This window comes from Rhinatrema bivittatum, chromosome 9, assembly GCF_901001135.1.
Source record: "Rhinatrema bivittatum chromosome 9, aRhiBiv1.1, whole genome shotgun sequence".
Classification (NCBI taxonomy): Eukaryota; Metazoa; Chordata; class Amphibia; order Gymnophiona; family Rhinatrematidae; genus Rhinatrema; species Rhinatrema bivittatum.
Genome location: NC_042623.1, coordinates 82,825,382 through 82,840,686, shown reverse-complemented (window position 1 = coordinate 82,840,686; position 15,305 = coordinate 82,825,382). Strand labels below are relative to the sequence as shown.

Here is a 15,305-nt window from a genome sequence, read left to right as displayed (position 1 = left end):
GGAAGTCAGATCTTATTGTGGCCAGCTGGCGGGTTAGCCAAACACCTGCTTGAATGCTTTGACCAACTGTTGTAAGTCCTGGAGTAGTGCATCCCCATGCTCCCTCAAGGGAGAGGCCCAAGCCAAGGCCTTGCCATCCAGAAAGCATCTTTAGTGCGCTGCATCGGGTTTGCACAGCGGCTGGCCATGTCTTTCATCAGGGCCTAGCTGTGGCATCAGTGGGCTCTCTGTGACTCAGGACTGGAGGTAAGAGCAGACGGTTGCGGACGGACCCGCAATTGGCCAAACACAACACAAATGGAACTCCAACCTAGCAACACAGAGATTTTTGCACTGAGATTGATTTACATCCATTTATGATGGAGCATGAGCCCCTTTTACCGTGGCATGGTTGATGCAACCTTGCAGGTAGAGCCCCGTAGTCTGTGCCGACAGCTGGTGAAAGAATCTTGGTGCAGGCCCGGCTAAAGCAGAGTCCGGGGTGGGCAAGTCTGGGCAAGTGGCTGGCAAAGCATAGTTGGAGTCCAAGTCTAGAGTTGAATTCAGGCAAACAGCAAGGAACTGAGAAGTTTTAGAGTTAGAGAGAATAGACAGAAGGTGGAAAACAGAGGAACAGGAAGGACAAGACCAGAGACAACCAGGACAAGATTCCAGGACATGGTTAAGACAGACATGAGAAGACAGACAGGGCCAGGCAGAGAGAGAGAAGCAGGATGTGGCAAAACTGAAGGCAAAGCTGAAGTGAGGCAAAGTTGAGGACCAGGCTGGAGCAAGGCAAGGCAGAAGACCAGGCTAGAGAGAGGCAAGACAGAAGACTAGGCTGGCATGAGACAATGTGGAAGACCACCTGGAGCGAGGCAAGGCTGAAGTCAAAGAAACCTGCTGCTGAAGTGCTGGCTGATAGCACAGTTGAGATTTAAATACCAAGCCATGAAGTCATCGGCCGGTGCCTGCTGCGAGGGTTCTTGCTGCAGGGTCCTCATGGGAAGGCATGCAATATGTGCACATGCCTGGGTAAAAAGCCCCTGAAGATGGCGGCGGTATCCGTGCCATGTGGCAGCTCCGGGGGTCGGTGGCGGTGAGTGAAGCTGCTTGCACAGCCAATCCCATGAGAGGAGAACATAACACATGTTCAAAATTTTATATCAACAGGCTATAGATTTTGAAGATTTTTTGAGGATTTTACATGTAGGTGTGTTGTGTATTACTTTTTCAAGTTTGAAGCTCCTGAGAATCATTTATTAATAATAATAATAATAATAATAATAATAATAATAATAATAATAATAAAATATAGTAAAGACATTACAGATATCAAAGAGATCAGGGTTATGCCCTATACTTGGCTCCTTTGTGCCCTCCACATACCTGTAATTCCATACAGAAAAACAAGAAAGGCTTTACTTATAAATAAAGAACAAAAAAATAGAAGGATAATGTTGAATTTTGTTCATTAAAAGAAGAAGAAAAAATAAAACTTCCTTAATAGATAGCAACTAAAGGTTAAGCTCTGAATCATCAATGTAACCACAAATAGCAGGGCCAAAGAAAAGAGAAATAAATTTCTGTGTACAGACTCCCAGGTCTCCACCAGATGACCCTAGATCTCTGCTATATGTAAAGGGATATACAGAGTAAAATAAATAAATAAATAAAATTAGTTAGAAGACTTACCTATCCTGTAGATCCACAAGTGGAGTCCAGAAGGTTCAGATTTTCTGGTGGCCAGAGTTGTACCAGAGGCAGTGACAATAGTAGGACAGAGACTGAAGACAGCACCCAGTCTTTCTATGAGGGACTGCCAGAGGCAAAGGCCATGCGGAACAGAAGAAAAAGAACCCGTGAGAGAAGATGAGGACTGCAGCTACCCAGAAGCAGCGTTGTGTTGCCGGTGATCAGCTACTGATTAGGGCCTGTGGCAATGAGCAGGAAGTGCACTCAGAATGCAAAGGCCTCCGGACCAAGGTGGGTCAGAGCTAATGATGGAAAGCATTTCAGGAAGTGACAATAAGCACTGGAGAGAACAAGACAGAGGAGGAATAAACAGATGAAGAGATATACCATGAGGATTGAGCTATTATCAATGGTCAACTTAAATAATTTAAAAAAAAAAGATTGACACTGCTGACAGTGATCTCTTGAGATGAGAGCTGCATATAAAAGAAAGGATAAGAGAAGAAGCTGCTGACCTCCTGTTGCTGTCACTGCTCAGGGTGTCTTAAGGCTTTTAGTTTGTTCTGGAAACTGAGGTGAAGCTGCTGGATAGGGGGAAAGCATGGTAGAAAGGATAGTGTAGGAACTTCAGTGACATCATCACTGAAACAAGTATTGCAAGTACTGTGAGGGGGGGAAGGTTAGCAAGTTTAAGTAAAAGTGAGAAAAATAGAAGCTAATAAGCACAAACAGGAAATAATATTCAGGATAAAAAAAGGATACCTCTATAATTAAATACAATGAAACTTCTCAGGAAAGAATTTTAGGTTCCTCATTAAACTACACTATTTTAAAACATAAGAAAGTTGATTGGAATCACCCACTGCATCATCAACAAGGTTGCAGCGCACTGGATGATCAGGTTAGACAGAGATAGCGTATCCTAGGAGACGCATCACTGGCTTCCCTAGTTACCTGTGAGTAGGCTGGCAAAAGTGTACAAACGTTAGACAAAGCACAGTGTAGGAATTTAAATTTCACAGAGATTAAAAGACATTCAGATTACTGCAGGGAAAAATAAAAAGAGAAAGAATAATCAGCTCTGAGGACTATTTGATGCAAAGTCTCCTGAGAGAGAGAGAGAGAGAGAGAGAGAGAGCGCACCTGGCCATAATGTCATGGCCCATAGGTAGGTATTTGTATCCCTATGGTAGGCCCACCTAGTAACTCGAGGTGGGGATTAGGTAAGAGTGTAGGGGGTTAGGGGCCACTTTGACATTCCTCGTGATACCTACGAACAGAACAGTGGTCTCTTGTGAAGATTTGCTGGCCTTCGGAGTGAGGAAACTCACTCCAAGATGAGATTTGGGCAAGGTTCTCTCAACCTAGCTTGATGTTACCCAGGTAGAGAGTCTCTCTCTCTCTCTCATCATTAAAAATGGTCCCCAGTGGTCTGGCACTTATCACAGAATCTGAAATGGTATTGCAATTTGCACTAACTTAGCTCTTCACACAGCTAATTATATTAGCATAAAACACACCCCTTTTGCTATCGCATGCGGTACTTACTAGGGATGTGCAGACCAAAAGTTTAAGTTCATAAGTCCATAAGTCGAAAGGGGGTCCCCATTTGCGGTCAATATGGACATATGGAGAATTCCATAAGTTGAGTCTATGTCCATATGTGCAAATAAAAATTTAAACCCCTCACCCTCCTTAATCCTGCCCCCCCCCCCAAGACTTACCAAAACTCCCTGGTGGTCCAGCGGGGTCAGGACGCCATTCCTGAACTCCTTTGCAAGGAGCACGTGACGTCGGCGTCACGTCGGAGTGACGCGGCGTCACGTGATTCCCCTCGGGTTCGCTCCCGGACCCCTCGTTGGGCCCAAAAGGAACTTTTGGCCAGCTTGGAGGGGCCTCCTGACCCCCCCAAGCTGGCCAAAAGTGCCTTTTGGGCCCAACAAGGGGTCCGGGAGCGAACCCGAGGGGAATCACGTGACGTTGGCGTGACGTCGGAGTGACGCGGCGTCATGTGATTCCCCTCGGGTTCGCTCTGGGACCCCTCGTTGGGCTCAAAAGGAACTTTTGGCCAGCTTGGAGGGGCCTCCTGACCCCCCCAAGCTGGCCAAAAGTGCCTTTTGGGCCCAACGAGGGGGTCCGGGAGCGAACCCGAGGGGAATCACGTGACGTCGGCGTGACGTCGGAGTGACGCGGCGTCACGTGATTCCCCTCGGGTTCGCTCTGGGACCCCTCGTTGGGCTCAAAAGGAACTTTTGGCCAGCTTGGGGGGGCCTCCTGACCCCCCCAAGCTGGCCAAAAGTTCCTTTTGGGCCCAACGAGGGGTCTGGGAGCGGAACCGCGATGGACCACGTGACGTCGGCGTCACGTCGGAGTGAATAAGTTGGAAATCCGATCGTTTACGCCTCATCATTTTTTTAAGTTAAAAAAATAAGTTGCGTTTTCCATTTAAGTTCAAAACGAATGCACACCCCTAGTACTTACCGCATTTTGATAAATCCACCCCTAATGTAGATAAGTGCAGTTATAGTGAATGTATGATTGATAGTAAGTGTAAAGGTGTGTATGATTATATTGTCTGTTCTGAAACAGTAGTGCTAGGGTTATGAATTATATATTTTTTTATTATTAGTTAGAATATAAAGTTGAAATAAAACAACAAGTAACATACTTGTTGTAGTATGCATAAGATCCTGGAAACAGTGAAGGGAGTTAGTTTTGCTTCCTTTTAAGTTGTTTAAGATTAAGTTTAGGAGGAAGATTTCAAGATAAAAGAAAAGAAAGAACTGGCCAGCAAAGAAAAAGCAGCAATAAAGATAAAAGAAAAGAAGGAAGAAAAACAGATAAGTGACTGTTGCATTGATGAACTCTCACATTTAATAGTAATTTCATACTTGGGTTAATTAAAAGAAATATAAAGTAAAGTGATAAATATATATAGAGAGAGTAATAATAAAACAATTCTTATTTGTGATTGTATTTTAATAGTTCATGAAATTTTAGTCTTATAAGGAAATAATATATATTAATCGTATATAAAACTAATAATTTATTTTAATGAGAAATATAAATAAAATTGAGAGTTTGAATTGTTTTGATTTGGTTATTCCAATTATTTTTAAGCGGTAAATAGTATTTCTTTATTTAACATCTGACTACCTTGCTGCCACACGACTACACTACTCGGCCACAGGAGTCTTCTAACAGAAGTACATTCACCCGGCTTACACATAGGAGATAGACAGCAGCAAGAAAGGGACTATCCCATCAGCACCTCACGCAGAGGATATCTGAGTTGGTTGGATCCTTGCCTAGAAGTGGGGGCTAAGAGTAAGAATGGTATGGTCAGTTTGCGTTACCTTTTGAAGAGTGAGGAGCAATTTTTTTAGTATTCTTCTGAGTTCGGGCACATCATCCTAATCTGGAGGGTTTTTATTTTGAGGAGATTCTTTAACAGCCCTGCCCGTTTTTGAAAATTTGCCTATCTTTCAAAGAGAAACTTTGTTAAGATTTGGTTGTTTTGGAAGTTTTGACTAGTGGTGAGACCTAGACCATCTTGGTGATGGATATTCCCAGGATCCAGAGTCCAGGAAGCTGAATAACTGTGAGCACCCTACTAGTATAGGGAAGGAGCTGCAGGGACAGCCTCACTTTAGAGGAAGTTTATGGACTTTTCAGTGTTTTCCCTCTTTAGGTTCGTAAGGAGGTTTTAGTACCACCCCTCCTCAGATGGGGCTGGTTCCTGCTTTCATCGGACCTTTTCTCCACAGAGGATGCTGAAGGAGGAGTTCAGAAGGGAGGAGCAAGATTTGGGGTACCCACAATTGGGTCTCCATCCTATGGGAAATGGCTCAGTTTGAACTTTCTGGACTCAGGTAGGATTTTCCCAGTATATAAAGACCTCCCTCACCAATAGGTTTTCCTTGACCCTCCTGGACAGTTTATGCAGTCAGTACAGGAGTGGTAAACCTTATCCCAAGGAACCTGAGATTAAGGACACCTACACAGAAAGAGATAGTGAGTCAGGTCAGTGGAAGAAATAGTGTAAACACAACTCATCTGCAACTGGACCAAAATATTTATTGATTGGACATTTAGCTTTTTGAAGAATCAGTAAATGTATTTGAACACCCAGACTGTTTTCAGCTTGTCTGTCCCTGCAGCACAGCATTACAGAAAGAGAGAGCATGACAGTGATATACACACTTAAGAGAACAGTCACACCACTGCCTGGGCCAAGACCGTTTGCCTTCACTCCCATGGAAAAGAACCCACATCTTGGGGACAAGTAGGAAAAACAAATATGTTTGTGTGCCTTTTGGAAACAGTCCAATCCATGGGAAAAAAAAAAGAGTATCAGAAGCAGAACGTGGTAACATATCCAGAAAGTTATCTCCATCTTGTACAGCTGTGTAGAAAATGGCTTTCCAGTCAAATTAACTCAGTTTCTCAGGATGCAGCATTGAATAGGTAATGACTTCTTGCCTGAGCTTTTTCATCACCTCTGCAAAACTCTGATAACTTCTCTGCAGCTCTTGAAAACATCACCTCTCCATTTTGCCTTGCACCATTGAGCATCTGTACTTTGTCTTGAAAACTGTTAATCCTGATTATTACCGCCTGAGGCCTTCCATTTTAACAGGTATTGGAACCAGGGTTCTGTGAGTAAGGTGCATTTTAGGGGCATATTTAGTAAGGCAAGGTATTTAATTTGGTATTTAACTCGCATTAAAACAATGTTAACCCGCAATATCAGCAATGATTGCACCAGTATTACTGATATCACATACAAAAGGCCCAAATGCATATAATATAGCTCATTAATCGTAAAATAGAGTAATGCAGGTCATGATAACATTTGCCATGCATGCTATTATTTTGAAATGTAACTGCTTCTCAAATGATGTTAACTTTCCTCAGAGCATCAGCAGACTCGCATGCCTGCTGATGTTCTTTCAGCATCCCCCTCCCCAATATGCCAAAAGGAATATGTAACCCAAAATTCATCCCTGCAATTAGCAAATCCCAATTTCAAAAACAAAGCTGGCTCTTCACACCTCTACCCAGCTCATGCTGGCACAACCCCATCTCAGCCCCCCAAAAGAGTAAGAAGAAAACCCTGCCCCCGCCCAATTTAGAAGAAACGTGATCCCTTGGCCTTCCCCAAAATAGAGAATTTTCAGGCACAAGAATGATATCCAATTGCTCCTACTCTGCTGGCATTGAAATTCAAAGTGGTACTGGGAGATTGGCACAAATGCTGTGTTGCTTCCTTCCTTATATTGTCAAGTGAATTCCTTTCATCTTCCATCCTCCCCCTCCCCCGAGATCTCCCATTTTAGAACACAATTTCTGGTCTCAGTCACTCTCAGAAATTTTTTATGATGCATTTATCATGACCCCCATATCCAGCATAACAATGACAGAATAGGAATCAAAGAAAAATGAAGTACAAAATGGTTTGGCTCCAAAAGGCAGATGAACAGTATTAACAGACTATGTACCTACAACAGATGAATTATGATTCTGCAGTGAGAATAATTCAGGATTAGGACAGTTTACCAGGCTTTACTCTATGACATTGGTAGAGTTGTACAGCCAGCAAAAGACATTCCTCTTCTTGTCAGAGCTATGCCTCACTGAGATTCTAGAAAGTTTACAATCATGATGCAAACCTAAGTCATCCTATGTTTACTGCTCCTCAGAAGGCACCATTCTGATGTCAAGAAAGATTTCCTCTACTTGCTGCATCAACTTATTTTCCTAGAATAGAGAACTGAACTCTAATTAAAAGCTAAAACCTGATATTCGTTAAACTATTTAAGTATATAATACCAAAATAAAAAGTGGAGACACTTTAGAAGTTTCTACTTTTTTACTAGATAATAATACAGCCCATGCCATAATTGACTGTGCTCTGAGTTTCTGAAATATAAAACAATAATATTAAAAAATAGTCAGCTGTGCAAAATTTGTAGTGAAATCTGGCCATGTATAATCACATCTACATGATATTTTTGATCACTTAGGGGGTCATTCTCTAACGCTGCTGGCTTTCGCACTCAAATAGCGCCACCGTGAAAGGTGGTGCTATTGGGCGCGCTGCTGGCAGCGATAAGGTGTCCTACCTTTTCTCTGTCAGCGAAGTCATCGCGGAGTCCGCCCCGACTCCTCCTCTTCCGGGGCGGACTCCGCCCCGACTTAGCTATCACACGCAAAAAAGGACTTTTTGCATGCAAAAAGTACTTTTCGCATGCGATCCCTTTGGAAAATGACCCCCTTAGTTTTTGGGTACTTGCCAGATACTTATAGCCTGGCTTGGCCACTGTTGGAAACAGGATGCTGGGCATGATGGACCCTTGGTCTGACCCAATATGGCATGTTCTTATGAAACCCCGATGTAGAGTTTCTCTCGCCTCGAAACATAATATTAAGTTGGGTCTGGTTTCCCATTGAAGTTGGCACAACTTTTACATCTTAATTTCAAAGGAAGTGATTTTTTATTTGCATTTATAAAAATTATAAAAAATTACTTTGGACTGCCTATGCTTTAGAAGCCTGATGATTATACCTGACCTGGTTTTCATTGAGAAGCAGCAATAATTGCTCCACCATTTTGGATGTTATGATGGTCTCTGAATATATCATGCTTTGATGCTTATTTAACAAGCAATTGTTACGAGTTTTTGAATGCCCTTATGTTTAGTATTAAAAAAAAATAAATGACCATATGTCCTTCTCTCCACTTCTGTTAGAGGTTCACAGTGTGCTTGCAGCAAAACACAGGACCAGAACCCCCAAGTCCCTTCATGGGGAATGAGGTCCTCTATTCTGAAACTCCAGTATACTCCCAAGCACATCCCCCCTGTATGAAAGCCACTGCCCTGAACACATAACCCAAGCAGCATCCGATAGGCTTTCCCTGACAGGATCTGCTAAACTCAAAGCACCACACATTCTCACGCATACTCTGAGCCAGCATAGAGTAGATTTCAGAATAATAGTATTTTAGTATATGCCTAACATAATGCAAAACAATTTGGGCCAGATTTTAAATCTTATGCGTGGGCGTAGATTTGTTTGCGCAACCCGGCATGTTATAAAATCCAGGGTTGGCGTGCGCAAGGGGGTGCTTTCCCCGTTCCCTCCAAGGCCGCTCTGAAATCGGAGTGGCCTTGGAGGGAACATTTTTTCCGGCCCCCCCATCACCTTCCCCTCCCTTCCCCTATCTAACCCCCCCCCCGGCTCTACCTAAATCCCCCCCACACACACACCTTATTCGATGGAGTTATGTAACTTGCGCGCGCCGGCAGCGAACCTCCAGCACGGCCAATGTGCCAGAGGTCTTGAGAACGCCCCCGTCCCCTCCCCTGGACCGCCGCCATGCCCCCGTCCCTGCCCCCGATCCGCCCATTTTCGAAAGCCCCTGGACATACGCGCATCCCGGGGCTTGCGCGCGCCGCCGAGCTTATGTAAAATAGGCTTGGCGCGTGCAGGGGTAGGTTTTCAGGGGTTACACACGTAACCCTTTGAAAATCTACCCCTAAACTTTTTACTCTCACACACACAGCACAAAAGCAGTAGAAACAATAATAAAGCAATGCCAAACTTCTCTCTCTCTCTCTTTGTCACATAGGCCAAAAGAGCAGCATGGCTTTGTTGCTTCTAGTTGTTCAGGATGGTGAATATCTTCTCTCCTTCAGTTATACCTCACATTCCATCTTTCCATCTAAAGCCATGTTTTGAGAAACGCGAGCAGTTTCTCAATACAACTGGCTTTTCTTTCGTGATTCTGCATCTGTTGTTTACCTCTTATGTTCTCACAGTGTTGCAGTCATGTGATGTGTGTTAATATGAGAAATTTGAATCCATGAAGGCCTTGCTTCTGAATACATCCTCACTCAGAGGGGTTAGAACCAAGCTAAATAATTTCATTACAACATCTTCCTCGCCCTTTTTCTCTAAAATCATCCCAACCTTCTCTGCTTGGCAGACACTTTCTTTTAAAAGCAGGAGCCAGACGGAGACTCAATAGTAGTGTCAACAGCAGCAACAGTAGCAGTAACTCATTGTTAAGGCACATGGGATGGAAACTGAATCAGTGCATGCTCTGCTCCCCAGGATCTGCTTCCCTTACATAAGCCAGGAGAGGACACGACCATTGAGGAACTGGAAGCAGAGCATGTGCAGGCTCAGTTTCCAACCTGAACACCTTAATATCAAGCTGCTACTGCTGCTGTTGCCACCAGGGGTGGTTCAAGGCAATCTACTGCCTGAAGCAAGGGTTAAAATGATGCCCCTTCTCAAGGTATGGCACAGATGAAATTACCAAGAGGGCCGGGGGGGCAGTATGGCCCTTTTGGAGATTTGTAATGCTGGGGAAGAGGGTGGAGGCAGGTTTAGGGTTCTCGGAGGAGTAGCAGAGTGTTAGTGATAATACTTTTAGGTTCTGGTAACCCTGCCACACTCCTGGAAACCCTACCACCTGCTTCCCATTCTTCCCCAGCATCTGTCCCCTGGGGATGGTGGAGATGGGTGAATGGTGGGATTCTGTGTGTGGTGAGTTCTCTTAGAGCATTAGATGCCCTAGGTGAAACTTACAGCCTTTCGTGCCCCTTCCCTTCCCTCTAAACACACAATTAAAAATTAAGTCTGGGGTTTTTTTTTTTCATTTTAAAATTTCTTATTAAAAAGTGATGCAACTTAGAAGAAAGACATTTCTTCTTTTATGATCTGGTATTTTGCAATTGGGAGGATTATTTTGGATTACCTTCCACTGCAAATGTGTTGTAAAATATAAGGAGATGAAGTATATATTTTTTCATCTATCACATTTGGCAGATTTTATGACTTTAAGACAAAGTCAGAAGGATTTATCCTTGCCTTTAGCACCTAGAGGTAGAGGTACTTCCTCTGCAGGAGATTGATTTAGGTTTATATATATATATATATATATATATATATATATATATATATATATATATATATAGCTGCCCTGAGCTTTTTTGACCATTGTCTCTCTTTTATTAGTTTATTCATCTCTTCTTGAATAGGTTCCCCTAATAGTGGATTTCTTCGAAGAATTAGTATTTGTTTCCTTTTTTATATTATTTTCTTTCTCTATACAACAATTTTCTTGAGGTATTTTTGAAAATTCTAAGAATATATTTTTTTTCTAATTTTTTACTAACTACCTTTCCAACCTAAAAGGAGAGATTTTGAATGGAAAAGGGGCATTCAAGGGACAGTCTTTCTGAGGTAAAAATTTCACTATTATGCCTATTTGTCGGGTTCAAAGAGACAACACAGTAGCAGTGCTTTGAATTGATACCTTTTTTTAATGCAGAACACAAAATGTAGAAAATAAAACATGTGTTTCCTGACTTACAGCTTGCAGGGTGACAACCAAAGTACTCAAAAAGAAGCAGTATCCCTTATGAGATAATAGAGTAAAAAAGACCCAATCTAGTTTGCTATACTTCAACGCAGCTTTGTTCAGACCCAACAATGGGAGCTTATGAGATGTGCTAACAGAGAACTCTCTGCTGGCTAGCGCTTAAAAAAGTAGGTTGAACAGAGTGGATTTACCTATAGCCTTACAGGTTAATTTTAAAAGGTGCGTGCATGCACCCACAAATGCTCGTATTGGGCACATGAGCAAAAATACTCATAATTTTATATCACATTGCAGGTACATGTATATCATTTTAAATATCCCTACCGCACATATGTGTGGAGCCTTTACCCGTGTACTCACAAATGACCATGGAGGAAGGGGGGGAGGAAGGGAGAGAGAGACACACACAATCTGACACTCTTTATATCTCCTACTGTAAAAGGGGCATTTTCAACTCAGGGTGGGGTTTTTTTGGGGGCGGGGCGGAGTTACAAGGGTCTTCAGACCCTCATTCCTTAGGCAGACCAATGTAACACCGCCACCTCCTCAAAACCCACCCTGAGTTGAAAGTGCCCCTCTTACAGAAGGAGATATATAGGGGCAGATTTTCAAAGCTCTACGCGCATAAATCCATAGGATTTACACCGAGCTTATTTTATAAAGGTCCGGCGACGTGCGTAAAGCCTCAGGATGCGTCTAAGTCCCGAAGCTTCAAAAAAGGGGTGGGGCAGTCCAGTGTGAGGCGGGGCCAGAGACCTCCGGAACAGTGGCCATTTACTGCTGTATTGGAGGAGCGCATGCCGGCAGGCTGCCGGCGCACACAGCTTGCACCTGCAGAGACAGGCACAAAAGGTAAGTTAAAGAAATGAGGGGGGGGGGGATTAGAATAGGGCTGGGGTGGGAAGGTTAGGGGAAGGGGTAGGAAGGATAGAGTAGGGGAAAGGGAAATTCTCTCACAGGCCGCTCTTAAATTGGTGCAGCCTGGGAGGGAATGGGTGAAGGCCGCGGGTGTCGGCGTGGGAGAGATGCACTAGTGTGCACCCTCTTGCGCGCGCCGACCCCCGATTTTATAACATGTGCGCACCTGTGCGCACAATTTATGAAATCGAGCGTCCATGTGTGCGTGCCGGGTAGCACGCGCACATAGACGCCGCACATATCTTTTAATATTTACCCCATAGAGTATCAGATTGTCACTCTCTCTCTCTCGCTGTATGGCCCAAAATCTCCAGACTTGTGCCTCCTCAGGACCAGTAGTAAAGTTACGCAGGTAACATGGTGCGTGTTGCCATGTTCAGCCTTGCAAAATTTGGGGGTTGGAACGTCCATGCCCTGCCCCTTTTCTGCCCTCTTATTCTTGACACGTGCACAGGTATGTCCTGGCTTCTTAAAATTTGCATTGTTCACACACAGTCCACAAACACATGTATGGGGGCCATTTTTGCATGATCAACACTTTTAAAATTTACCTGGAAGGGTGTATGTCTGGGCAGTGCCCAGTCCACAGTACCTATGCAGGTAACAAAACTACAGCTTCCCCATTCCACATGTTTAGGATAACTTTCTTTGCCTAGCTCAGTCCACCACCACCAAAGCCAGTGGTTCAAAACTCTAACTGACCTAACACTATTTTAAAGTGCGTCGAGCGCGGCTCAGTTCACAGAAAGCCACGAATATACTGAATTACAATTATAATATAGTAAACCTTCCACCATAACTGTCTGAACTCCAACAGTAATGATCCTACCTATGAAAAAGCAACACTGAATATTACACCAGGCCCTAAAACCCCAAGTTTGGCTGTTATAAATCCCTACAACAGAATATCCCACCTTAGTCACACATGCAGAATACAGAGCCTCATCAAATACAGAAGAAAGAGAGTATAAAGTATGAATAGAAGCATGCAGACAAAAACTGAATTGGAACCCAAAAAAAAAAGCAGACTCTGTATGCATTGTAACAATGGAAAAATGGAAACATCACCATGCCTCATAAAATATCAAACAATAAAATCAAGAAATATAAAACAACAATCATAATAGTAAACTAATTAGGGATGTGCATTAGTTTGAAAAAAAAGGGTAAAACATGGCAAATGGGACACTATTCATTTAATTTGTGGTCCCCTGAAACAAATAACGGGATCCCACAATGAAATGAAAATTATTTGCCTCATTTTTTTATGTTTCCCATGGCTCCTTGAAATCTATGGCTTTTCTCTGAAAAAAAAAAAAACCAGGTGCAAGTAGCTTTAGCAACCAGCCTTTATATAAGAACATAAGATATGCCATACTAGGTCAATTCAAGTCAGAAGATCCTAGCAAGTAACCAAACATTAAATAAATCCCACTCTAATAATGCCGTCAACAATCATTGGCTATTCCCTATTGATTAATAGCAGTTTAAGGATTTTACAGGAACTTATCCAAACTTTTTTAAACTCAGCTACACTAACTGCCTTAACCACATCTTCTGATAATGAATTCCAGGCTTAATTATGCATTGAGTGAAAAAGAATTTTCTTCAAATTGTTTTTAATTCACTACTTGCTAACTTCATGGAGTGCTCCTTCTGTTATAAATGATCTAAGAAGGGGTGCAATCAGTGAGGTGATCAAATTTGCAGATGACACGAAATTATGCAGAGTAGTTAAATCTCAAGTGGATTGTGATAAATTGCAGGAGGACCTTGTGAGACTGGAAGATTGGACTTCCAAATGACAGATGAAATTTAACGTGGACAAGTGCAAAGTGATAGATACAGGGAAAAATAACCCTTGCTGTACTTACACATTATTAGGTTCTATCTTAGGAGTTAACAGCCAGGAAAGAGATCTAGGCATCATAGTGGAAAATACATTGAAATCGTCGGCTCAGAAGGCTATGGTGATCAAAAAAGCAAACAGAATGTTAGGAATTACTAGGAAGGGAATGGTGAATAAAACAGAAAATGTCATAATCCCTCTGTATCGCTCGATGGTGAGACTACACCTTGAATACTCTGTGCATTTCTGGTCGCCGCATCTCAAAAAAGATATAGTTGCACTGGAGAAAGTGCAGAGAAGGGTGACCAAAAAGATAAGGGGCATGGAATGGCTGCCCTATGAGGAAAGGCTAAGGAAGTTAGGACTGTTCCATTTGAAGAAGAGACCATTAAAGGGGATATGATAGAGGTCTATAAAATCATGAAAGGACTTGAATAAGTTAATGTAAATTGTAACAGGAGGACGGATATCCCCCTTGCTTCTCTGCCTTGCTGCTGTAGCCTTTATCCTACCTTATAGGTCTTTGTTTCACTCAACATTACTGCCATACCCAGACTTTGCACCTTGAGGACCTTGTTGTCATACTCCAGACTCTACATCTTTGGGTGTTCTTACCATTAAGGGGGGTTGCTTTGCACCTCTCATGGTCCCTTGTTGTTTTGATGCCACGCTTTGTGCTGCTTTGTCTCTTTATTGGTGGCTTGGGGGTTTTTTCTGCCACCTTTTCTGCTTTGTTTACCCTTCTTGGTGCCTTAGGTTGCCAATCTTGGTGCCACTTTGCCTCTTGTGCTGCCTTCGAGGGTTTATTTCACTTTTGTTGGTATCCTCATTTGAAGCATTGGGGTGTTCCTCCCATTCTCCTGCTTCTTTGCCCCTCCACAGTGCCTTGGAGAACTCCTGTCACTGCTGGTGCCCCTTTGCTCCTTTACAATGCCTAAGGCTGTTCATGCCACTTTTAGTACCACTTTACCGTAGTCTAGGTACCTTGGAGCTTTTCTCCCTTCTGATGTCTTCCCAGAATGTTCATAAGAATTGATGAGAAAAACACCAATGTTGGAGCCTAAAACAGGCTCCACTGCTTCCCTTGTTTACGTCAATGGTAAATGAAAGAATAAAACAAACACATTTTTTTCATTAATGCTAATGAACCACATGGAATTGCCCTACGAAATGAATGAATGAACCAAAACAAAACTGTTTCCTCTGCATATCCCTGTCTGCCAACTTTCATTCTGTCACTTCCTCAATGTGATTTACAACTCTTTGCCTAAGGAAAAAAACTATGCATGTCACTGCAGTAACAGTCTGAATACAATCTTACAAATGTTTTGATATGAATGATGACAACTGAACAAAAAATATCCAGGGTTCATTGTTGTATTCACCTACATTAGAACAACACCGTGTTACTGGTCAGAATAGAAGAGCAATGTCTGTTTTGTGGCTGGTGCTACTTCCTGCAAGCAATAA

At 42.8% G+C, this 15,305-nt stretch overlaps 1 protein-coding gene across 3 annotated transcripts in view; it reads right to left on the bottom strand.

Moving 5' to 3' along the window:
- GRM8 (glutamate metabotropic receptor 8) overlaps nt 1-15,305 on the bottom strand; it is a 1,288,815-nt gene that overhangs the window by 877,855 nt on the left and 395,655 nt on the right. The window lies entirely within an intron of this gene.